At 40.2% G+C, this 27,473-nt stretch overlaps 1 long non-coding RNA gene across 3 annotated transcripts in view; it reads left to right on the top strand.

Annotated features, from left to right (window-relative positions):
- Positions 1-27,473, top strand: part of LOC125639678 (uncharacterized) — a 96,375-nt gene that overhangs the window by 42,891 nt on the left and 26,011 nt on the right. For 2 of the 3 annotated variants that reach the window (XR_007357555.2, XR_012669222.1), the window contains exons 2-3: positions 2,852-2,971; positions 20,120-20,283. This is a non-coding gene — a long non-coding RNA (uncharacterized LOC125639678). Of the gene's footprint in view, positions 1-1,237; positions 2,104-2,851; positions 2,972-20,119; positions 20,284-27,473 lie in introns of those variants that run through there. The other variant, XR_012669215.1, reaches the window with a different exon arrangement.

The raw sequence follows: 27,473 nt of genomic DNA on the forward strand, positions 1-27,473 counted from the left end.
GCAGAGTGCTTTCCCCCATCCTCATCCCCATACTTCCACCATGATGCCTATAATTCCCTTCCCCTCATCATCAGATCTCTGCCATCATGCCGACGAAAGACTATCAGCTGATAGTGACTATAACACCTAGTGAGGGGACACCTCTGCCTGGTATGCAAAATATTCATTTTATTGTTGCCTTGTCCTCCCACTCTCCCATTCCACAATTTGTCTGGTGCATCCATCTATCATAAAGAGATCCATCTAGATCCATCTAGACTGGAGCCCAGACTATGTATTTATACAGTGCCTATCCCAGTGATGTCCAGCTTTTGAGGTGGGGTTCCCTAAGTGCTACTATAACACAAATAATAAATAATCATTATCATCCTCCTCCTCATCACCTCCTTGGATGTCAAAAAGGTTCTAGAGAGGGTGAGTTTGCAGAATGTATGTTTGATGCATAAGATTTTATTTTTAAATGTTGGGGGTTCTGTGCAAGCTAGGTGAAGACTGTTAAACATCCCAGGACATGTTACTACAGGTAACATTAACAGAGATGTCTGCTATGACCTCTTCTCTTCATGGTACTCAATATGCTGCACACTTTTGCCATGATAAGCCACTTGTGAAAGTGGACTGTGAAGTGAAAGAAATTTCCCTTGACAAAGTCACTATGGTAGATGCAAAATAACTAACTGATTAATAAATAACTTTCATTATGGGGAGGGTGTGTTGAAAATAGAAACATGCATGGAATTAGACAGAAACCTTGAACATATACACAAAATCAAGACTGATTGGAACTCAACTTGTGTTCACAAACCAGCAGTGAGAAAAGGAGTACTTGTGGCACCTTAGAGACTAACCAGTTTATTTGAGCATAAGCTGTAGCTCACGAAAGCTTATGCTCAAATAAATTGGTTAGTCTCTAAGGTGCCACAAGTACTCCTTTTCTTTTTGCGAATACAGACTAACACGGCTGTTACTCTGAAACCAGCAGTGGTTCACTCAAGATTTGCTTGTGCCTGAAAAAGTTATGCCAAAACTTTACATTTTTGTCAAATCCAGAGTGGTGTCACAAGGCCTTAGTGTGAATGAGAATCAGCCTGCTTGAGTCTGCTATTCACTTGTGCATTTTGAGTCTGAGGAATGATTCATAGATTCATAGATACTAAGGTCAGAAGGGACCATTATGATCATCTAGTCCGACCTTCTGCACAACACAGGCCACAGAATCTCACCCACCCACTCCTGCGAAAAACCTCTCACCTATGTCTGAGCTACTGAAGTCCTCAAATCATGGTTTAAAGACTTCAAGGAGCAGAGAATCCTCCAGCAAGTGACCCGTGCCCCATGCTACAGAGGAAGGCGAAAAACCTCCAGGGCCTCTTCCAAAATGCCCTGGAGGAAAATGAGATCTGTGGAAGGTCAATATGTGCACATCACAGAGGGTTTTCCAATTTGGCTACTACAGATGTGTCTGGAGTGCAACACTAGATCTGAACTTTCTTGAGTTCTGAGGAAATTCTGATATAAATCTGAATTTGGATGTGAGAAATTAATGGCTCAGACCTATCTCTGTAACAGATTGAGTATTTGGAAGTCTGCAGTTCTTGGGGACTCCTCAGTTCTGATCCAAATCTAGATTTAAACTTCATGGATCAGGCACATCTCCAGTGGCAACAAGCTCTACTCCTGGTTTCAGTATTCTTGTGTGAATTCATGCAAAATGTGTGTGATCCCAAATTTGAACATTGGAAAAATAGGTTTGTTCAGACCTTTTAGAAAATCAAGGCACTCAAACTCATGAGAACTGATTGATTACAGAACTAGTTCAAACTGAACTTGGAAAGGTTTTCATAACTCTAGTTGGAAGGTGATTTACCTATTTGATCCTTATATGAAGGATCATTGCATTTAGATTGTTGGGCTGGACAGACTTTTTCCAGTAGATTATACAACCTTTAAAATATTGGCTATGAAAACGAATTTTCACCTGCATCACCTTATCATTCTTATCTCCTTTCACATGCAAAGATAATGGATGGTACTACTTAATGGACGTTTCAAGTCAAAAGACTATGAAGCTGCCCTTGTTTATAAATGCAACACTATTCTAAGGTAATGGTCCCACACAATACAGCTTACAATGTATTATTGCAGAGTTTTGGACTGCATTACAATTGCATGACAACTTTTTTTTTAAAGAGTGGAAATTGGATTTTATGAGCACTTCCAGGATCTCTTATAGCATAAATTCCCCAAGACAGAGATACTACTTAACTCCTTTGCAGCGCCCAATAAAGGTGGCCAAAATTTTTGAAAACGACTAGTGATTTTCAGTTTCTCAATTTTTGGGTGCCTAACTTAAGATATATTAAAGGAGCCTGATTTTTTAGAAAATGCTGATCACCCATCTTGTTAAAATTAGGCCTCTTAAGATGTCTTGTTTTTGGAACCCCCAAAATGAGATACCTAAAAGAAATCTCTGGTCACTTTTGAAAATCTTAGTTGCTGTTCTTCCCTTTGATGATGCGTGCACATAACTGAAACTAAACCAAATCCTTTGAGCTTTGCTTATCACTGATTATCACCTGCAGAGTTGAGCCCAAAGTCAACCTCAGGTCCAAAACTCCTAGAGCACTGGGTTGTTTTAAATCTTGTTACAGATCCCAAGTCTGTGGCGCATGGCTATTTGTAGTTATTACCAGTTAGCAACTCTAAATACTTAACTCTTTTAAGAAGTGAAGGGTCAACAGCTTGTCAAACAATTGTTTCCAAACAACCACTCATTTTGTATGTTATCACAAGAGCAATTTGTGCATAGATAAATCCAGAATATGTTCAAGTGACCACTGTTCTTTGACAGAACACCGCAGAATGGATTAGAAGAACACCACAACCCAGCCACCGGTTTCCGTGTGGATGATGCACTGAGCAAGAGAAGCAGGGCCAAAATGAGAGCAGCCGCCTCACCCCATATGACTCAGTAATATATCAAATGATGATTTGTACTAACCTTATTGCTAACTAATTTTTGATTGAATGTCATCAAGCTCAGGCTAGCTTATGTGCCAACACTCATGTTGTAATCTTCCTGTGGGAGGAGCGGGGAAAGGGAATTTCACCAGAAGTCTTTGTAAATGTTGACACTCATCTTGGACCGCAGCTGGATCTCCAAGTAGCTGATTCCAGAATAGATAAATCATCTTAAACTAAGCCCCCACACCACTACCACCACCACCAAAAAACCAAACAAACCCCAAAACAACCACCTCACAAAAGCAAACAAAAAAAAATCACAACCCCCTGAAACACTCATTATATTTCAGATAGGTCCTGAGATTTTCAGACTTGCATGGTCAAATGTTAGCTAAATACTTACTGTCCCAAATTAAATATTCTCCCATGCAGTCCCTCAGATTTAAATTCAAAGAATAAGGCGTGTGCCTACTGAGGAGTGCTGAGGAGAATAAATGGCTAAATGTACACACCTTGCCTCCTCTCAGCAGTAACCGGGAATACCTCTCTCATTGTCTAGTTCTACTTCCCTTCTGGCCTACCCCTTTCTGAGAAGAACCAATTGAAATTGTTATTTATTATGTGTTGGGGATGAAGGTAGAGAATGCTGTTCTCTATTTAAAAAAATGAAACCCAAAATTTATGCAAAAAGAAAAGGAGTACTTGTGGCACCTTAGAGACTAACCAATTTATTTGAGCATAAGCTTTCATGAGCTACAGCTCACTTCATCGGATGCTGTCAAGGTTCCTCCCCCACTCTGAACTCTAGGGTACAGATGTGGGGACCTGCATGAAAAACCTCCTAAGCTTATCTTTACCAGCTTACGTCAAAACTTCCCCAAGGTACAAAATATTCCACCCGTTGTCCTTGGACTGGCCGCTACCACCACCAAACTAATACTGGTTACTGGGGAAGAGCTGTTTGGATGCGTCCTTCCCCCCAAAATACTTCCCAAAACCTTGCACCCCACTTCCTGGACAAGGTTTGGTAAAAAGCCTCACCAATTGGCCTAGGTGACTACAGACCCAGACCCTTGGATCTTAAGAACAATGAACAATCCTCCCAACACTTGCACTCCCCCTTTCCTGGGAAATGTTGGATAAAAAGCCTCACCAATTTGCATAGGTGACCACAGACCCAAACCCTTGGATCTGAGAACAATGAAAAAGCATTCAGTTTTCTTACAAGAAGACTTTTAATAAAAATAGAAGTAAATAGAAATAAAGAAATCCCCCCTGTAAAATCAGGATGGTAGATATCTTACAGGGTAATTAGATTCAAAAACATAGAGAACCCCTCTAGGCAAAACCTTAAGTTACAAAAAAGATACACAGACAGAAATAGTTATTCTATTCAGCACAATTCTTTTCTCAGCCATTTAAAGAAATCATAATCTAACACATACCTAGCTAGATTACTTACTAAAAGTTCTAAGACTCCATTCCTGGTCTATCCCCGACAAAGACAGCATATAGACAGACACACAGACCCTTTGTTTCTCTCCCTCCTCCCAGCTTTTGAAAGTATCTTGTCTCCTCATTGGTCATTTTGGTCAGGTGCCAGTGAGGTTACCTTTAGCTTCTTAACACTTTACAGGTGAGAGGAGCTTTCCCCTGGCCAGGCGGGATTTCAAAGGGGTTTACCCTTCCCTTTATATTTATGACAGATGCATACTGTGGAAACTGCAGAAGACATTATATACACAGAGACCATGAAACAATACCTCCTCCCACCCCACTCTCCTGCTGGTAATAGCTTATCTAAAGTGATCACTCTCCTTACAATGTGTATGATAATCAAGTTGGGCCATTTCCAGCACAAATCCAGGTATTCTAACCCTCCGCCCCCCCCCCCCCCAAACTCACTCTCCTGCTGGTAATAGCCCATCCAAAGTGACCACTCTCCTTACAATGTGTATGAAAATCAAGGTGGGCCATTTCCAGCACAAATCCAGGTTTTCTCACTCCCGCCCCCCCCCCCCACAAACTCACTCTCCTGCTGGTAATAGCTCATCTAAACTGACCACTCTCCTTACAATGTGTATGATAATCAAGGTGGGCCATTTCCAGCATAAATCCAAGTTTAACCAGAACGTCGGGGGGAGGGGGTAGGAAAAAACAAGGGGAAATAGGCTACCTTGCATAATGACTTAGCCACTCCCAGTCTCTATTTAAGCCTAAATTAATACAATCCAATTTGCAAATGAATTCCAATTCAGCAGTTTCTCGCTGGAGTCTGGATTTGAAGTTTTTTGTTTTAAGATAGCAACCTTCATGTCTGTAATTGCGTGACCAGAGAGATTGAAGTGTTCTCCGACTGGTTTATGAATGTTATAATTCTTGACATCTGATTTGTGTCCATTTATTCTTTTACATAGAGACTGTCCAGTTTGACCAATGTACATGGTAGAGGGGCATTGCTGGCACATGATGGCACAAAATTTATGAGAGTTTGAAAAGCAATTTCCTTTTAAAATGCAAATTCCTAATTTTCCACATAAAAGTACAGGAATTAAGTGCTAAATTCTTCTTTGCTAGTGAGACCTTAGGGCTGAGACGAGGTATGAAAAAAAAAACGAGTTACTGTTTGGTTTCTATTCATGTCTCCTGAAAGCCAGTGTAAGTAAAAATGCACGGCAACAGTCCTGATTTTTTAATAAGCTTTCCTGTCGTTCTGATTGACTTTTAAAAAATGAACTCTTGTCCAGCTTTCTATGGGTGGTTCTGATTTTGTTCTGCCTGCACTGTATCACTTTTCTCCTGCTGCCATTAATCTTCCATGACTACTCCCCAGGGTATAGTTTCCCCCTTTTCTGGATGTATAGTTCCTATTAAATTAACAGGCATTCTTTGCCTGGGTGGAGGGAACAATACACCTCTATATCTGCCTTGTTGCAAAGGGAGATTTTTGCTGGTCACTGAGAGGAAGTATTAACTTTGAAGGGCCAAAGTAAAGTGGTGAAGACCAATAGCAGAGCAGAAGCAGGAGGCTGTTTTAAAAAAAACTATTTATAATTTAAAACAAAATGGAGGACAGCTCAGCGGTTGTGTTCTACAGTTATGTGGGATGACTCAGATCTAATTTATTCTGAGTCTCATTCCCCTCAGAGGCTTAAATGGAAAAATCTTATCATATTCCTTAACAGTGAACTCTTTGATCAATTAAAGAGTGTGTTGATGACCTTCAAACGAAATCCCATAAATCCTTAAAGGAAGGATGGTGGCTGCAATGTGAGGCCTTGAAGTGAGCAGATGACCTTATAAAATATACTACAGTAACTAAATATAGTAAAATAAATATACTACATTTAAATAGACTACAGAAAAGTAAATATAGTATAGGAATGGCCTCAAGCAGCGTATGCTACAGTAATGTTACTGTCATGTTTTGGACCATTATTGTAGATACTGTAATCTTTCAGCTTTTTTTTTAAAGGCTAGAAGGGATGATTAATGGACGCTAAAAACATTCCCCCCAAGTTTATTTTCTTTTAATTTAAACACTCTCCCCCTTGTAATTCATGGAAAACCAAGTTTGTCTATGAAAGCATTGCATGGATGTGTTAGGCCAGTGGTTCTCCAATGGTTTCATTCTGTGAATCACTTCACAAGGGAGATCTACTCTCCTGCACCACTTTCCATGGCCACACCCAAATCTCTCACTGCATGGTTCTCAAGATGTGTCATTCAGTGGACCACCAGCAAGAGCTCCACAGACTTTTGGGCAACAGTTTGAGAACCAAGGTGGTGGCCAGATAAGAATTTCTTGTGTAAAGTTTTGATTATTATATAATTACCATACCATTTCCCCTCTGATGTTTTTCTTTCAGCAACAAATTTATTTTTATGCTTTGCATTCATCTGAGTATCTCTGACAAAGCTCTGTTGTTCATTTGTATTTATATATATCTCATAATTATCCTAAATGGTGCTCTAGCTGCCTCTGACACCAAACTCCGCACACTCGTTTTAAGCTTTGCCTTGTCCAATTTGCTTAAAGTGACCAGGCAAATACATACAAATAATTCAGTTATAAGCAAAATTAACTAATGCTCTTTTTCATGGTGAGATGCTGTAATGGTTTTATAGAGCAGTCAGACTATTTAAATACTAATGCTGCCTTCATGCTGTAATCACCATTCCAGTCAGATGTCATTTTTAGCAGCCTATAGGGAATCCCATCCCTTAATTATTCTTCAATACACAAACCAAGCATTCTTTAATTGGTGTAAATTGAACAGCGTTCCAACGCAAACAAGGCGCGGACAAACTAATCAATGATTCTGTGCATGTCTATTGGAAAGCTATTGCCATTAGATCAAGTAACTAATCCTCAACTTCATTAGCTTTGGTGGAATGATGGGGGAAAATAGTGCTCATGCTACTCCTTCTTATCAATCAGGATTGGGAAGCATGGGGCAAATCAGGATTCATAAACTCCAGGTTTTTTTAAAGTGCTAATGGAAATTTTAAATGCAGATGAAGTTTCAACTTCAGAATCTTCATTCAGAAGCCTTTGATAGGGATTCATGTGGAAACAATATGTTTTTAACCTCTGCAGGCTCTAGGCCTATGGTTTGTTTGTTTGTTTTATTAAATTGGAAAGATAATAGAACAATTTTTTTCAACTTGTCAAGTAATTTTTTGGCGAATTTTCTTCCTCTGATAGAGTATGATCCATCTATTCATGTGTATTCCTACTGCAATGCACGATGATGTGTGGTTCTCCCTTTTCTTTTTTTTTAATATGATCTGAAACAAAGGTGCCGGATTTAAGAAACAGATAAAAAAAATCCATCTCATAAATGTGTCATATTCACTTTTCAGTCTTGTCTCTTTTTATCAATTCTCTAAAACTGATTATTTATTACTGGAGACGGAACAAAAGAAAGCAAAAAGGCCCATTACATACCTCTGCCCCAGATCTGCCAGTCTTATACTTCTAGGTAGTGCAGCAAACTAAGCTGTGCTGGGAAGAAATATAATGGCTATATATGTTCACTTTTTAATCTATTTGTTTTTGATGATATGCTGTTTACTGTTTAAGGGCCTTTCATGTTGGTTAAAGTCAAAGTTTTAAACTAGTCTAGTGCAAAAATACAAAGTGACATGAATGGATCGAGAAACGCAGCATCTTCTATACTAAATAAATTGGTTAGTCTCTAAGGTGCCACTAGTACTCCTTTTCTTTTAGCACCTTCTATAGGCAATCTTTGTTAATACCTTCCAGTTTAAAAAAAATATAGAATGGGCTCACTTGATATGAGAGCTTCTTGAAACAAGAAGGGTTTTAATTTACACACATTTCAATTGTAGTTGTCTTCCTTTGGTCTCTGCACCAGATCCCTTAGGGCTGGATCTAGATTCTCCAGTGAAGTCACATGTGTGTGGCCGCAGGCACTTTTCCGTATGTAAGGGGACTCTTGCCCCCTTACTAACATTCAGTGGGGGTGTTTTGGTTGGCTAGCTCCCAGTACTAAAAGGGGAAGGGTCTATGGGAAATCAGTACCCTGAGACTGATAGTCCCCAGGAAGAATGGGGAGAGGCCAATGCTCCAGGTCAGCCTGAATGACAGGGCGGGCAGGCTATTCAGGGAGTCAGGAGGCCAGGGAGGTCCCATCCTCCGTGTGAACTGGATTTGCCTGGGTCAGACAGAGTGGGGTCGAGCTAAGGAGAAAGCAGGGGCCCGAGCTGAGCTGGGGAGTAGAGCCGCGTCAGATCCAGAGAGAGCAGACCCTGTCCTGGGAGCAGAGCTGCAGCCCCAAAGCCAGAGGCACAGCCCAGAGAGAGCAGACTTGCCCTGGGAGGAGAGCTGCAGCAACCAGAGCCAGAGGGGCCAGATAAGCAGCCTGCGAAGCCCGTCAGTGCTGGGAGCAGAGTCACAGAAGCAGCCTGCAGAGCAGACCTGTCCTGGGAGCAGAGCTGTAGCAACCAGAGCCAGAGGGGCCAGAGAAGCAGCCCGGGGAGCTGGAGGCAGAGCAGCAGCCGTGCTGAGGCAGAGTGGAGCTGGAGCTGGGGCTGGAGCAGTCCGGAGCTGGGTGCGGTGAGCAGCTGGGGAGAGCGAGGGGGGACCGTGGGCAGTGGGCCCAGCACAGGGAGATGTTTCAGCCAGGAGGCTCTCCAGACCAGACCTGTGGTGGGGACTGGTAACCCTGACAGGGTGGGGGCAATGCTGGGAAGAAGGGCCCTGCCACCTAGATCCTGAGAGTGTGTGGCCACCACCAGAGCGAGTGTCCAACCCACAGCATCCCTGCAGCACAGCCAGGGCCTCAGAAGAAGGCCTGGGACTTACCAGGAACAGACTGTGAACTGCCCTGACATTCCAGAGACACTGTTTGTGATGTTCCCTGCCACAGAGCAGGTTGATGTGTTTCTTTTAACTTTTCCCATTTCCCTTATTCTTTTTAAAATTAGTTGTTGATTAAATAACTTGCATTTGCTTCAAATTGTATGTAATGGTCAGTGGGTCAGAGAAGTGCCCAGTGCAGAGAGAGTACCCCAGCGTGGGGACACCCTAGCCCCTGTCCTAAGTGACCACAGCAGGGTTGGGGGTTGAGCCCCCCAGGAATCCTGGGCCCAGCCTTGTTGGGGTTACGAGGACTCTGCCAGACAGGAGAGTAGAAGGGGAGTCCTCAAGGGCAGGGAGGCCACTGGGTAAAGGAAGTGGGAGCGAGGACTCAGATCCTTTCCCTAGCCCACTTCACCGGGGTAGTGCAGAAGCCAGGAAAGTTCCCCACAATAGCGGGACTACTCCCCTGCTTACACGTAATTGTTATGGGTGCTGCGAGGGGATTGACATAGGATGGAGTGGGGAGCAAGAGGCTGTGCCTGGGTTTGAGAAAGTTTTACATTTGACATAGGCACTGTGGTTTCATTTTCTGAGGACATCTTCTGAGGGCAATCAGTGTGGAGGAACAGTGTTCAGTGCTTCCCTCCTCTCTCCTTCCAGCCAACTAATTCCCCTCTTATTCTACATTCTCTTTGTCTCTTCCCTGATTGGCTCCCATGTGGTGGTGAACGCTGCTCCCCAGCAACTTACAGGGAGGAGGGAGTGCCCTGTCTGAATTTACTGCATCACTCTACTTTCTCCTCCTCTAAAGGTAATGCCTTTATCACCGAGCTGCTTCGATGGCAGTTACAGAAGCACCAGTGGGACACTATGACACTTGCCCTGGGGCATTTGGAAGCTTTTGTAGCTGCAGGGTCTTTTCCAGGCTGGCAAAACAGATAAACTACCAACACCCTCTTTCTTCCCACACGGTTGAGATTGAGTCTTCAAAGGTGGGTCTGTTAAACTTTGCTTGCTGGCTCCAGCTCATCTTCTCTGTTTTTAAAGATGGAGTCCCGGAACAAGAGGGATCCCTAAAGCATGGGGTCTGACTGCAGCTGCACACTGCATTGCTTTGGTTTAGGTCGTTGGAACCTCCTCCCTTTGGGCAGTGATCTTGCTACCCGAAGAAGCATTGCTGCATGTTGTAAAAGTGGCTGTTTTACCATTAAACAGTATCTGGCTTTTGTGTGTCCATATTAAAGAATAGAATCAACACCTTAGAATTTAAGGCTCAGATCCTAACTGTGCTCTCCTGCTGGGACAGAGAAGACAACAAACAATAGACACGGCCTGTGTCCACTTACTAATTGAGGTCTGCAGATACTAAGTGAGAAGATCTAAAACAAAAGTGACAGAAGACCCATCTTGTTTAGCAAAACAGTGCTGTTTGAAAAAAGTTGACAGGATGAGAAGAACACTGTGCAGTACTGTTTGCTTTTCTGCAGCTAAGAAAAGATGAACATAATAGTGCAGTGTTGCAATGTGAAGTTTTAAGGAATGAGATCAGGTCGAAGTAGATTTGGTGACGTGTACACACAAATAGTGACAACATGATGGTAGGTGATAAATTCTGAAGAAAAAAATTCATTTCAGGTCAATGGAAATGTTTCATTTTGAAAAAATCAAAACATGTTGTTTCAATATCACCCTTTAACAACTTTTTAAAAGTCTTTTTTTCCTGTATAAAAATAATTTATTTAGTTTTGGAAAATTGTTTTGAAAAGAAAGATTGAAATGTTCCATTCTGAAATTGTCAAAACACGATGTTTCAACATTAGTGAAATGCTTCCTTTTGGGGTTTTCTGAAAAATAAATGTAGTCAAAATCAACACTTATCTGAAACATTTCAATTTTGACAAAATTCACCGGAAAACTGTTTTGATGAAAAATTTCCAACCAGCTCGAGTGGGAACAACCATTTGAAATCACTTCCTTGAGTCATTTCTGTCCACAGGAAAAAGATCTCAACTGTGACAGTTCAGAGAAAAATACACGATTTTACCTCTGTTTTCTGCTCAAAAAAAAAATGCCACGATTCCAGCAGAATCCTAGTAGAACTATTTTTATCACTTTACAAACTTAGAGACATATGGCCTTTGACATCAATGGCAAAACTTCCATTGACTTCAGTGGGAGTTGGATCATATACATGGAAACAGAACAGATATCCACCAACCCTGTCTCTGTCCCGTGTAGTTACAGAAAATCCATCATGTGGGATATGCCCATCTGATCCTAAGAGATGATTCTCACTCATTGCTCCATAGCAGATTGAAAAACACCTAAGGTCCAAAGGACGGAGCGAGAAAAAGACAGACTATGTGACATCAGCAGTGTCAGTATATTTATTTACATGAAGGGATAACTATTGAGCATGAGTGGCTGAGTGAAATGAAACTAGCAGAAGACTTCCATAAAGCAGCTGGAATATTTAGTACTGCAGTTTTGATGGAAATAAATATAAATATATTAATAAAATATCTAATTTGAGAGTTCTAAGATATTTTAAAATACTTTTTTTTGTAGCTTTAACACTTTTTTATAATCACCTCTTTAGACCAAGCAGATTTGAAAGAATTATTTTTCAAGCATAAACAAGATGATTTTATGCAAAATTTATTGAAGTTTTTTTTTCCAATTTGAGAGTGCAGTGCTCTATTAATATTACGTTCATTTATTTTTCATGTAACAAACAGCTACTACCTAGAGGAAATAATCATCCTTACGTAAACTTACAACATTTCAGGTGTGTCTTGCATATTCATATCAGGTTTATGATATATAAACTCTGGGCCATGTTCTGAGAGGTGCTGTGTATTTATAATTCTGGTTCTGAATATCTCTCAGGATTATGCTGTCAATATTACAGATGTATCAGTCTGGAACAGTATTCTATCCATTATTATGAATCAGCTTCTGTGAGTTGCAGAACAACATCAACTTCCACTATCAGGCCCTTCACATTTATTTCCTTTTCTTTTCTATTATTTAATGCACACTTTCTGACCAACTCAAGCTTTCATCAACAACATCGTTCTAGTTCTTATTTTCAATAAGATCAACAGAGGGTCTCTCACGCTTGCAAGGTTAACCTGTATTTTACATATTAATCTTCATATGAGACAAAATCTGCTATTGCTCTAACCCACATTAAACAAGATTGCATTGAACACCACATAGAAAGCGCTCTTCTCATTCCAGGCTCAGTTTATTCCATGAACAAGTTTAGTACCCGATCCCCTCCACCATAAAAACAAAAGGCCTATCAGCTCATTACAGTAGGTAAACAACACAAATGCAATAACTGGTGTGGGAAATGGTTGGTTAGTGAAAATAAGCTTTCTTCCTTCCCTTCTGGGAATATCAAGCTTCTGAGTTCCAGACAGCATCAAGCAACCTGCATTATGAATCCAATTACATTTGTGTTTTTCTTTCTCACAAATGTGGGCAGAAAAAAAGGATCATTGCCTATATATAAAGTTAGATTTCAGAGTAGCAGCCGTGTTAGTCTGTATCTGCAAAAAGAACAGGAGGACTTGTGGCACCTTAGAGACTAACAAATTTATTAGAGCATAAGCTTCTCATATAAAGTGAGACTTCATTATTCTACTTACCCCTCTCTTTCCAGGAGAAACCGAGAAAAACCAGGGGTCATGATAGCAGGTATATATATTCTGTCCTCAAGAGAATGGGGGCTATAGGAACTTAAGGTTTTCAGGAGCAGGAGAGGCAACAAGCATGCTTTAGATCTCCCCCACTCCCCAGTGAAATTAAGAAGAACTTTTCACTGAAGTCAATGTAGTTTCACAGTACATATCACTGGCCATATCTTTGCCACTATAGTGAGGAGGCTATGGAGTGCCCTCCTTTTTTACCACAAAAGTAACCTCTATTAAGTGGATTTAAAACACCTGTTAATTGGTGAAGGTCATTGACTTCAGGCATGGGATGTTGACTTTTATTTATGACTTCATATTAATTTTGAATAGTTTATAAAATATTGTATGTTTCAGTTATGTAAGACCCAGTCTTAAAGGCCATTGTCTCCTAAAGGGCCATAGCAAAGCTCCAGTTAGCTTCACTTAGGCAGGATTGGGCCTTTAATCTGTATTTGTTTTATTATAAAGCCCCCAAGATATAGTGGTAGATAGGCACTCTATGAACAAAACTAGTAGTGTTATTAAGTACATTTTCCTTTCTGTTTTTTTAGGACACATAAGCAGGCATGTAAGACTTTGACAAAGCCCTCTGCTACTGATATCACTGTCTGACTGTCTGTGTCTGATCCACCCAGGTAGACAAATATTTGGCAGCAGACATGTGTAAAAATATTTGTTTTAGATGGATGATTCTTTACTACACTGCTAGGTTGCGTTATTCCACTAAATTCCACCACACATGATTCTTCCCAAACAAACATTTGCCATCAATATTTGCTAAAAAATCAAGTAAACAAACTATTACAAAACATAATTTCATTCTTTCACCCAACTATATCCAGTAAGACTTTAACACAAGTACAAACCTACGACAAAGGGTAAGTATTTCTTAAAACATGAAGGCCTGTAGCACATTTGCATTTTAAAATTAATTGCTGACCTAATTATTTGTCAGTAGAAGCATAAATTAATCAAATATAACTTACAGTAAAGCTTTTAAACACCCACAGGATTTTTTTCCCCCAGAGTAAATTGTCATAACGGTCCAGTTTGACAATCCATTCTTGCTGTCATCTCATGACCGAGGGAAGCTGGGAAATGGTACCATATGGAGACACAAGAGAGAATGAGATACTTAGATCTCTTGTACAAAGGCACGATAAGCTAACAGTCACCAGAGGAAGTCAGGAAAGACGTAGCTTTGAAAAAACAACAACAACCCTAAATGCTCTACATCCACTTAGATATAATTTATACTGCTTCCAGTTTTGTCTAAATTTCTCTGATATTAAATATGCATAATTATTAGGAAGCAAACTAAGTGTGTAATGTTTCATTTCTTATATCTCCACTGATTATGTTTTGTGCTCAGTATCACTGTTATGGAAAAGCCTGTATTTATAGACAGAACTGGGACTTTATTTTTTCTCTTAGAGGAGCTCAGTGTTTTACTCACAAATAACATATCACAGTCAATACCTTCATGACCTCAAGCTACGAACATGCAGTTTAATTTTAAACATTCAGGCTTTACACGGAAAGAAAACTGGTTGAACCTTCCAGGTAACATGACCAATGCGGTACTTTCAAAGGGTACACCTAGATGACTGGGATGGAAATACCTCATCCGTAGATGCGTGAACTACTTTGCTGCTTCTCTCATTACAGTACTGCCTCTATCCTGTCATCATCTGGCAACGGCAACCCACAGTAAAGGCTGTTTTTCTGATCATTTTGCACTCATTAAATACAGCTGTCACAATAGTGGATGCGAGAATGCATACAAAACTTTTATGCCACGTCAAAATAAAGCAGAAACATTTTAAAAAGATCTGAAACCTTTGAAGCTTTTTCTTGAGAAATATTGCTTTTTGTTGTTGTTGTTTTTGACAATTGAAATTGTTCCACAGCGACACACATTAAATCTCACCACAGAACAAAATATCACCTATCAAAATTATAAAAAAGTAAAAAACAAAAACAAAACAAAACAAAAAAACCCAGCCAACTTCTCTGAAGCATAAAGTGTTTGGTTTCTGAGGGGCTGAAGTTCTGGTTCATCACCTGATTTCTGGGGCTGAACAAACAGCAAGTTTCAAACTATGGAGAGTGCTGACATTTACTTCTGGACGATAGGGTGAAATCTGTTCCATAAAATTTCCATTTGAACTGAAATCCCTGCTCCCAAGTTCCACATTTTGAGTAATAGCTCCCTTTCAAGATAAGCAGCAGTAAATTCAGCAGTTGTTAGACACTGTTGTCTCCAGAAAAAGAAATGAGGAGGAATGACTCAAAATCCATTGTGTAATCTGTGGAGACAGAGATACCTATGTGTTCTGCATTAATTAATCTCCTTATTAGTAAGAAAGGAGTGTAGAAGAAATACAATATCCAAAACAACTCAATGAAGACTTTGGTCACACTGACTTCATTGATAATAGTTATTTGCACTTCTATAGCACCTTCTTCTCTGAGAATATCAAAGCACCTTACCAATATGAATATATTTAGTTTTGCAACAGCTCACTGAGGTAGTTATTATCCCTGGATGGGGAAACTAAGGCACAGAGAGACCAAAAGACTTGTCCAAGATTACATCGCTGGTCTGTGGAAAAGCTAATGGCAGAAACAGACTCCAGATCTTTAGATTCTCAGTCTCATGCTTTAATCACAAGACTTGTTTAGAGGATGGACTACAGAAGGGATGAAAGCCTACTACTACCATCAGCTTAAAGTCCTCAACTCAAGTGGCATATGCCTGTGTTTCCCTGCTGAAGGGCCTAGGTCCTATTCCTCCTGATGTCTGTAATCAGGATTATTTACTAGGGATTTGATTTTCAGTGCTAGAACTCAGCTTCTGCTTATTTACCCATAATTTCGTGTGAGCTCTCCCCACATCCACAGAAAGTACTGGTGCTGCAGGCGGAATTGTGAGCACACAAGTGGAACTGATAGTTGGAAACTACACCTTTACATCCATGGGTGAACTCACAATGCAATCTGTTTGTTAAGGCATGGAAATCCCAAATTGTTTTATTGCGCTGAGAAGCTCAAACAGCGGAGGATCTCAGGGGCAGCATGAGTAGTAGCTAACCAACCAGACCCCGATCTCTAATGCAATCTGAGTTGCTGTGATCTTGGGAAGCTATAACTCTTAGATCAAAGATGGCCAGAATAGCTCTTCCCTGATCACTTTGGGTTCCAAGTCTTTCTCTTCTTGCTGTCCGACACTGTTGGCTCCGGCTAACTCTGTGCCCCTTCACCCTCACTGCCAGCCTCCCAGCTGGCTACTTGATCAGCTGCTCTCCCTGCATTGAGTGAGTCTCTCTTCCCTGCTCCCTCCACTCTGGCTAGCTCAGATATTATCCCTTACATCAGTCTCAGACCCCTCTTCTGGCGTGGAGGAGAGAAAATTGTGCCCTCCTTCATATCCTGGCTTGAGGAGAGGGGGGAAAATTCAAAGTGTGTTGGGTTGAGTGGGCAGCAGTGTGTGTGGGAGTGAAAGCATGGCAGAATGTCTCTTTGTGGGGTGTATGGAAGGAGGTGCGTGCACATCTGAGGGAGGGGTGATAGTGATGGAGGGTGTGTATGGAAGGGACGTCAGGGGTACAGAATACACAGTGAGTGAGAATGGAAGGTGGAGTGGAGAGAGGCAGAGGAGTTTGGGTAGCACTGAAGGGGAGGACAAGGTAAGGAGCCAGTGGAAGGAGTGAGGAGCTGAAAGGAAAGGAGTAAGAGACAGAGGAGGAAGAGAGCACAAGAGGGAGGGAGGGAAGGAGAAACTAAAAGAACAGGAGAAAGGAGGGAGAGAATACAGCACAAGAAGAGAAAAGGCTGGGGCAGAAGAAAAGGGAGGGGACAGGCTGCTTGCTCCCCTGAAGCTGGCACAGCAACGCCACCCAAACATTGCACACCTGCCTGCCTGCTTCAGCACTGGCAGAGCTGTACCTGATGGCTTGCTCCCCACAGCCACTCCTCTCAGCCTCCGGTCAAATCCTCTTAAGCTCCAGGGCAGACCCTGTCATTTGGCCTCCAAAATTCATTTGCAGACTGGCCAGTAACCCTTAAATCTGCTCCTCAGTGCACAGTTACAGCTATAGGCTCAAAGCTGCAGATCCTATTCAGCTTTGACTCATTCCAAACTTCCACTCATTTCAAAGAGACTTTGGCCTGAATAAGGATGGTAAGACTGGGACCATAGTTAGGTTGTTCAGTGTGAAAAAGACTTCATTTTCAGAGGGTTTCACTGTTACCTGCTTTAAGGTTTTATTGTTTTGTTTCTCTTATTGAAATACACAGAAGGGAATTGTACATCAGACCCATAAAAGGTTTCAACTTTTTAATTCCTACCATGTATTTTGGTAAGAGGAATTAAATGTCAAAACACAAAAGCAATAATGCATTTAATGGTAAAAAACATATAATCAACTCATGTTTTTATTTTTCAGATTGGGGGAATTGAAATAAAAGGGCAATAAGGTCTTCCTTTGGCATTACATGAAATAGAAAGGCACATTTGTATCCTTTTGTACCTTTTACAAAATGAATACACCAGTAATCAAAGCCATTCATTTCGGAAAAGGAGATCATGCTTTAGGTCTATAGTGTATTTTGCAAGGATTTTCAGAAGGCATACTAGTGAAATATGCCATATGAAATCAACTGTGGGTTAAAGCAGTTATTCCTCATGATGAAATATGGTTGATTTGGTATAATCCTTGAGGAGAAACAAAACTCTCTGGTTTGGGAGATCCATAGCATCACGTTTCACTCCCATCAGTATGAGCAAAGTGGGCAAATGATGCACCTGGTATCTTACAAGGAGACCCATAGGAAAAACAACACGTACATATACATTACACTTATTACATTACATAACTTAGATAATAAGCTCTTTAGGACAGGAACTGCCTTTCTGTGATGTGTTTGTACAGGGCCAAGCAAAATTGGGCCCTGACTGTTGGGGCCTTTAGGTGCTACTACAATACAAATTATTATTATTACTATTACTACTACTACTAATATGCAGATGCAAAACTATGGAGCTGAGCTCCTAGATTGGTGGAGTATTTTATTTCTGAACCCAGCATTACCGCCTTAGATATCATGGTGAGTGGCTCACTAGAAGCACATGTATAGATATAAATAAACTCAGTGATAGCACTCTCCTGAGATAGTGCCTTTCCATCAGATTAGAAACTAATGGTGAAATTCAGTCCTCAGATAAGCACAGAGTCCCCACTGGAACCAACTGGAACTCTATGTGTGCATCTGAGGACAGACAGTGGCCCTGTAGATGGGAAATCTCCTTGTTGAGAACTATGGATGTATGTGTTTTAATTTTTTACTAAAGAAAAAACAGTTTTGAAAACTACACATAAAATAAACTGTTGCATCAAGCGACATTAATATAATTGTATTAATTGCAATACAACTGCCGAAACAGAAGGGAGTCCTGAAAGCAACAAATGTTGCTAATATGGTGTGGAGAGACAGACCAGCAACACCCGATATTAGACCGTTACGCCAGCTATCTTTAAGAGGCTGTCAAATGTAAGAGCATATCCTTCAGAAAATACACAATTTGTATGGTAACCATATCCTTGTGCTTGTCAAATCAAAACCATCACAAAGTTCCAGAGGCCTGATTCTCATTTACATGAAGACACCTTTACATCACTCTGGCAATATAAAAGGACCTTAAAGGGTATAAACGTAAATGCAAAAGTTGTGTAAAGATGCCTTAGCGTAAACAAGAATCAGGCCCTGGATCTATAAAACTAAAGGATTGTATTAAAATGCCAGAAAATTAAGATCAAAGCTTAACTCCATATCAACCAACAGTATTACTCCTATATATGGAAAGGACCTATGAGCAGAAAAATCAGTGCTTAGATACTGAAGTGTTTGGTGTTCTGTAAATAGCACAGCTAGCTAGCTGGCAATACATTGAAGGTCACTGACTTCAAGAGAGCTACACCAGCTGAGGATCTGGCCCAATGTAAAAATGAAATATTTATTATGGAAAAGAGTAAAATAGACTTTCTGTTTTAGTGTAGCCTCTGAAATCTTGGCTTTTTAAATTTAAACTAGGCTCTTTTACTTCTGTATAAATAACTTCTGTATTTCCTCATTTCCTTATTTCTTTTGTATAATGATAATATAAAGATAATTTTAAAATCACAGAAAAGGAAAAAAAGAAAAGATAATCTTTCACGGAAGTATATGAGAATTAACTCATGAATGTTGGCTACTGAAGCCATTACAATGGTAAAATATGTACAGTATTTACAGATTTTTAAAGAACTCTTAATTGCATATATTTATATACTCTTTGTGCCTAAAAAACTATAAAAGCTATTTTTGTACCTCAGTGGCCTATTATATAAATACTTTTAGCTTCCACCTAAAATGGATATTTACCAATGTAGACTTCAGAACAGTCTAAAACATCCATATAATGTGAAGTCATCACATTTATTCATTTGCTTAAAAGAGTGGACGTTTGATTTTTTTTTAAAAGTAAAAGAGCCTCGTTCAGATTGTGACCACTCAAAATGTACTTTACAATAAAATGTAATTTTGACTTATAGGGGAAAAAAAAAGCAACCAAACTGGTAAACACTATGTGCAGTCTTGCATTTCTAAAATGGAGAAATAGATAAAAATAATTTATTATTAATTTACAAAAATACATTTCTCCCTGGCTGAGCCCTAGTACATCACGTTTCTGGACAGACAGACAAAGTTATAAACTCCCAGAAAACATACTCTTTGGTGGACATTCTTGTAGACCCTTTACCATAGTGGCATAAATTCTCCTGTAGAATAATGTACAATAATGATTCTGAAAGAGGATTTCCCTCTTTCCAATTTAGAGCTATACTTCCCTTACAGTAGTTGAATGGAGAAGCTACAGACAACTAGTTGACCTAAAAATTCAATTAGCATCACATCTTGGCACAAATAAATAATTTGGATCAATGCCTAGTTAAATCAGGTCTATTTCTAGTACACTGAGTAAAAAGAGCAATTTTTTACAGCCTAGTTTGATAAGTAAGAGGTGTCTCTCTCACCTGCTCACAGTCCAAATTGTCAGTCTCATTCTTTGTTCCTTTGCATGCAGCTGTTGTCAGTTTCCGAGTCACAGAACCACTTGCAGGAACGGCTCTAGAGAATTTGGGAAAAAAGGAAAGAAAAAAGAAGCTTCCATTTTTTTTTTTGAATGGAAGAAGGAGAACATAAAGAAAAAAGAAGGGTTCTCAAATATGTAGCCTGAAGCCTTGTCAGGTAACATTTCTTTAGATGGTTTTCTCTCCCCTTCCTCACCCCAAGACCTCTCTTCATCATTTTTTTAAACATCTCTTCTGGGACAGGGACATGAAAGTGAACTGTGGGTCAAAGGCAAGAATTAGGGGTTGCCGGAGCTACTGTCTGATGGCTTTACTTTATCTTTGTGTCCAAGCTTTTCCCAGTCAGCAGGTACTGGAGGTTATCCATTCCAGTCACATCATTTTCTACTTGATGACAAGCATCACACCTTCATCCATCACATTTACATTTCAAACTGCCACACTGCTGCTATTGATTAATTATTTAGCAGCCTGTGACCACGTGAGCATTACTGATTTCACATTTCACGTAGAAAGTCCATTTAAAAAAAATCAAAATCTTTTTATTTGTGTGCATCTGTAGTTTTTAAAGATAAAATACGTGCATATTTAAGCCTCTGTGTGCATTAATGTATATTTATGCATACACCTATTTAAATATATATTTGTATCCACATATACATACATAAATGCATACACACACGGAGTATAACCTTGCTAATCAGATCTTCAGCAAACCACAATAAGAACCAATTTTTATGTTTGCAGTTTACTGAAAGACAAGTCAGTGAGATCTTGCAGGGTTGCTGGGCCAGGATCACAGCAGGCAACATCACACTCTCTGTGGGCCAATAGGAGAGGATTACATCATCTGCAGGCTCCATCACTGGCACTCAGCAATGAAACATGTTAAAGGCTTCTGCAGTTGGTTGGTGCTGCTTGTGCTCCCCCCTCACCACTGGCAAAGGATGACTTTGTGCAACAGGACTGGGAATCAGGGGATCTGGTTTCAGTTTTGGGCTCCAACACTGATTTCCTGGGGCAACCTACGTCATGTCTCTGTTCCTCATTTGTGAAATGGAAAAGGAGGGATATTTGAGGCTAAATCCACTAATGTTTGGGAGGCACTCAGCTACTGTAGAGATGGGACGCTCTGTACCTACCTAGACAGTCAGGCTTCAACTTCCTCATAAAACTCATTAATCTGCCCTGGTGCTTCCCAATGTTAGTGTGAATTTATATATGAAATTATAAAACAGAAAATTTGGAACAGAGCAATGGCTCTATTGGGCTATTGGTTCCTGGGACTATTGATCCTGTAGAGAAAATTTCATGGATTCTAATGAAGTCAACTGGAATTTCTACTAGGGAAATAAAGGTCCAATGTTTTCCTTTTGCATGTTGGATGGCATCCATGATTTACCTTAATTCTACTGTGAAGCTGTATAGAGCTACTAATATTCAATTCAGATCTCTCCATTTTGACTAGAGATGGACACTGTAGGTGTGTGGATAAGTGCTGATGTTTGGAAAGTTTAGGGAATTTCAGATTTGGTGTAATTTCTGATACCTGAGGCATCTCTAGTCCTTCTGCTTCTATGAGACAAGGCACTTCCCCAGCCCCCTACACATGCCCCACTTCCACACAGTGGTTCCCACCTCAGCAAGCTCTGGTCCTCCAGAGTTGTCACGGCACTGTCCCACATTCCTAATATCTTGCCCAAAAATATATATATCTCTAAAAGAATCAACTACAAGAAGAAAACAAGATTAGTGAAGTATCTCCATATAGGAGGAGAAATGGTTCCAGCAACGAATTTCCTAAATCTTCTGACATCAGTGGCATCTCTGTGATACAACATGGCAACGGACAAATTTAATCTTTGAATGCTAAAATTAGAATAGTATTTCAACCACTTTCCTGATTTTTAAGGTTTTAGTGTGGATGTAACCCAACAAACACAAACAGTGTGAGTTATTTTGGATTTCAGACCTCATCCAAAGCCTACTAAAGACAATGGAAGACTCTCCAGTAGCTTAATGTGATGGATGAGGCGCTTTGAGAGAACTGATCATACTGTACTTACTACTGCACCACTTGTGTTTCTGACTTTGTCCACCGAATTGTTCACATAAATGTAATATCATAACTGACTCGTTGCACAGACTTTCTTTAAGCGTACATAACCGCACAGGTTTTATGTCAGTGTTGAATATAGCTCACCATGTGCAAAGGGTGGGTATTTGGGCTCATTAAAAATTTTCTATCAAAACTCTTTGGAGCTTGGAAATAGCATTGCTATGAGTGAACGTCATATAGAATTACATTTTATATGCATTATAGATTTACAAAAAATACTAGCGTTTGGACAATAAACGCTGAATGATAACAACATTTCAGAGTCAATTAGTTATGGCAATATACTGTTTTGTTCATACTGAGTGATTAACTGGCCCAATCCCATTAAAAACATTGACATTAAAAACCACAGTCAATGGAAGTTTTGATCCTTGAGGTCTTGAGGATTTGGCTATACACCAAAGGGAATATCTATGATAACCAAAAATGAAATGAAAAATTGCAGGGAGATGCCTGCATCCTGCCCCTTCCAAATGAGGGGAGTCCATAATTTGGGAAGGGGAGAGCTATTTGTGAGGTTGCTTTGGCTACAACTCCAAATGGCTACAACAATTAGTTGGGTTGGTTGCTAAATACAATCTCCACCATAAATTTAAGTAAAAAGAAGAATTTCATTTTCTCTTTGTTCTCGCTCCACTTTTCTCTATAGCTTTTTTTGTCTTGCTCTCTCTCTGCCCTTTAGCCCACTCTTTTTGAGCGGAATGAATTTTTTCATCCATTGCTCTACTAGACCCTCTCCTTTCAAGTGCACCTGATTTTTAGGCACCTTTCAGATCTGGTGCCTCTTTCTGTCTCTTGATCCAAAGAAATGATTCTGAAGCCCTTTTCCTATAGCTCAATGTAAGGCAGATAGAAAGTTCCATTTCTGTTTATATTGTATGGCTAAGCTATGAATAAAAAAAGGCAGGTTAGCTAGATCAGAATATTTTTGCTGAATCAATGGTGCAGATTGTACTGGACTGCACTGTGTGGAAAAGGAGTGGAGGATACAAGCAGTGTACACATTTCTGACCCGCTATATATATGTACTCCAAGGTCCCAGTCCTGCAAGTTGAGCAAGTAGGTGGATCCCTGTGCTTGCCAAGAGGCTGACTGACTCCCAAGTTGCAGGGTTGGAACCCAGATTTACACCTTGGCATGCAAAGGGGAGAAAATGTGGTGGTAGAGACAGGAAGTGGAGGGAACAACAAATAGTTCTCTTTGTGTCTAATCCTAGCCCCCCAAATGCCAATACACTTCAACCATTTTGACAAAAAAACAGTTGTTTCTATCTGGTTACAATTATTCCAAGTGATTTACACTGTTCTCATTTCCCTGTGTGAAATGTGATGCAATACTGAGTAACAATCACAATGATTAAAATTGTAAGTAATTTCAAATACACACTTCCACGGTTAAACCTAGGGGATGACATTGATTATAGCCATAAAGTGTACAGCATTGGAAGACACTGCAGTTTGCACGAGTGTTTGAATGCTCAAGTCACCACCCAGTAAGTATAAAAATTAAGATTGTGAATCTCTGACTCACCTCATTGAATAGTTACTCACATGAATAACTTCACTGGGACTATAGGAGGGGTAAGGTAGTATTCAACATGAGTAAGGGTTTTCACAGTCTGTCTCTTGATACTATACTGGTCCTATTTCAATATCATAAATTAAAATAAACACTGTTAAAAATAAGCTCTGTTTCTAGTGTTTTCAGGTGACAACTATTATAGATTTGTCTAATCTCCTAAAAATTACTTTTGTTTTTACAGATTTTATTTAACCTGAAATCTACCTTATTAGTAGACAAACATGTCTGTCTAATCTGTGTATCTTCCTCCCTATTCCTCCATTGATCCTCAAGTGGGGGGGAAGGGAGGAGGAGAAGAGAGCAAGACAGAATACATTAGCACGTAGCGTGTGTGTGTATAATATCATAGACAATAATAGCAGCAAGGCCTTCCTCTCTTCTCTTTGTTTTTGCTTACTTCATCTCTTCATGTTCACAGTTAACAAGCTTGTTCTGTACAAAAAATATAAACATAGTAATTAGTTTGTCATAGGTGTGTCTAATTTGTATTGTCACAAATAAAAAGCAAAAACACCACTTAATCTTTTTATCTGGGCTTAATGAGATCAGGAAAGTATTTTCATAATTGAGAAGAAAGATTTTTTGGGGGTATGAAATCTTTTAATGTGGATTGAGAACAAAACAACACAGGCAGGCCCCTACTCTGAACTCTTCTGTAAAATGACAAACACAATAATAAATAAAAACAATTAGATTATGAGCGGACTCCTTACTTTACAAAGATTAAAATATCTAAACATAATAATTCTAAATTTTTTACAGGATTAAATACAAACTTATTCTAGGTCACACCATTGTGACTGAATAAATAATAATCAGAGTACCCTGCCATTGCCATTAATGAACAAGGGCCTCAACAATCAATGATATGCCAGCTATAAAAACAGTTCAGGGCAATCAAGTGCTTCTTCAGCTTAACTGTCACACTATAGCATGCCTCTGCCATTTTGAAATGACTGAGGAATGCACAGATTGCTAACAAGAAAGGCTATGAAGCTCGTTTTTATTCACACTATTAAAAATGGGAAGTTTTCACTTTAGTGACTGTAACAATGTAGCTGGCCCATAAATGAAATTGGGTTTAATGCTCCTGTTTCACGTGCACCCTAGTTTGGTGTAATGAGGGGGGCGGAGGTGCTTCTGGGAGTTATAAATGAGAGTTAAGAAGCTGGCAAAGGGAGTTCAGAACCCAGAGTCCAGGATCCTGAGCGAGAGCTTAGGGAGTTCAGAACCCAGTGTTTAGACAGGGAGAGAGCTCTGAGAGTAAAGAGAACTCAGAGGAAGAGCAGAGCTAGGCCAAGAGCTTCAGGGAGGGGATGCGCCTGACAGAGCTAATGGTGAAAGTTGCCTGGTTGAATAGGGGAGCCAGGTCAGGCTGGAGAAAGCAGAAGGCAGTCAGGGGGTCACCTATAAAACACCCCAGGCGAGAAAACCATGGCCAGAGAGGGTTGGAGGCTGATAGCAGCAGATGGAGATGCCCGCTGGCTCTTTGAGGGGGCTGAAGGCTGGGGAGTGATGGAGGGGTGAGCCCCCTGATGTTTAAAGGCAGAAGCTGGAACCCTACTTGGGAAGAAAACACGGTGCGGGGAGGACTGGTGAGAGATGCTGGAGCTGTACTTGGGGGCATGCTGAGAGATGTCAGAGCCGTATTTGAGGTTGGACTGTTGGGATGAATGTACTGTCTGGACTGCGCTGGATGGATTTTGATTTATAGTAGTGGGACTTTTAACAATAAGTCTGTAGTGAGTATATCTGAGGAACTGAGAGAAACTGAGGGAAGGGGCCATGTGCAGAGCTGCGCTGAGGAGGCATCCAGGAGATGGCCACACCTTTACAATAACCATAATTCATCAGTGATGAATGTCTCAGTCTCAACCTATTTTCAGTCTCTCTCTCTCTCTCTGTATGTACGTGTATATATGTCACAGAAAGAGAAGATTTGCCATACCAGCCCAAACCATATACTCCATTAAAATGGCAATGGCCAGTATATGATGCTTTAGAGGAAGCAAAGGAAACAAAACTAATAACTAATGGCCAAGCCAAACGTCTATGTTGTTGTCTATGGAGAACTGATTTCCTTCCTGACTCTCTCAGGTGATTAGCTTATAGACAGACGCCTAAGCACTGATTTCTCTTATTTTATTAGCTAATACAACAGCAAATAGGACCCTAAATTTTATTCCCTGCACACCAGAACTCCCATTAAAGTTAGCATAAATCTTAGGTGTGCAAGGAATACAGGATTGGGCTTATTAATTATGGTAATAAAATTAGTGAATGCTCTTTTCCACCTAGTAACCATATCTGTCTGAATGACCACCTGTAGCAGTAAATTCCACAAGCTGACCACACACAGCACAAAGTATTTCCTTATATTGCATCTGAATGTACTATCTCATGCCATTTAATTTCACTGAGTGTCCCCCTGTTTACATGTTATGTGACAAGAAAAAAAAAAGGAGATCATGACCTGTAGTTTAATTAATCATACCTCCAAGTGACTAAGGTAAATTCTATATTGAGAAGAGGATTAGTTGGTAACGAATTCATTTGGCAGCATTGAAAAAGAACATGTCACCCAACTTTATTAATCTTAATAATCAGCCAGTATCTAAAATACCTCAGTAATTAGCACTACATACAATCAGGACGGTTAAGAATCAGAATCAACAAAGACTCACGTGGGTTCAAACAGACAAGAAAGTTTTCACTGTATGATGTTTAAAGGCAGGAATGGTCTGTCCTGTATATGAGGGAAGAAAAAGAAAAAGTTCAGCAAATGTACTGCCAAATGCGTCCTAAAATGGAAGACTTCTTTTCCCTTCCCTGATGATGGGCAATGACATCAGGTCTATAAAAGCAGTCTGAGGTGTTTGTTATACCATAGAAAATATTCAGTACACAGGATTAACTTGTATTGGAAACTGAACAGTTCCCCTCCTAGAGATTCTGTGGCATCATTGTCTCAGGAAAAAGAAAAGGAGTACTCGTGGCACCTTAGAGACTAACCAATTTATTTGAGCATGAGCTTTCGTGAGCTACAGCTCACTTCATCGCATTTTCTCTGTCAAGCTTTCTTACAACTACAATACCCACCTGCGGAAGTGAAGAAACAGATTGATAGAGCCAGAAGAGTTCCCAGAAGTTACCTACTACAGGACAGGCCTAACAAAGAAAATAACAGAACGCCACTAGCTGTCACCTTCAGCCCCCAACTAAAACCCCTCCAACGCATTATTAAGGATCTACAACCTATCCTGAAAGATGACCCAACACTCTCACAAATCTTGGGAGACAGGCCAGTCCTTGCCTACAGACAGCCCCGCAACCTGAAGCAAATACTCACCAACAACCACATACCACACAACAGAACCACTAACCCAGGAACTTATCCTTGCAACAAAGCCCGTTGCCAACCGTGCCCACATATCTATTCAGGGGACACCATCACAGGGCCTAATAACATCAGCCACACTAATAGAGGCTCGTTCACCTGCACATCCACCAATGTGATATATGCCATCATGTGCCAGCAATGCCCCTCTGCCATTTACATTGGTCAAACTGGACAGTCTCTACGTAAAAGAATAAATGGACACAAATCAGATGTCAAGAATTATAACATTCATAAACCAGTCGGAGAA

Source organism: Caretta caretta, chromosome 1, assembly GCF_965140235.1.
Source record: "Caretta caretta isolate rCarCar2 chromosome 1, rCarCar1.hap1, whole genome shotgun sequence".
NCBI classification, from domain to species: domain Eukaryota; kingdom Metazoa; phylum Chordata; order Testudines; family Cheloniidae; genus Caretta; species Caretta caretta.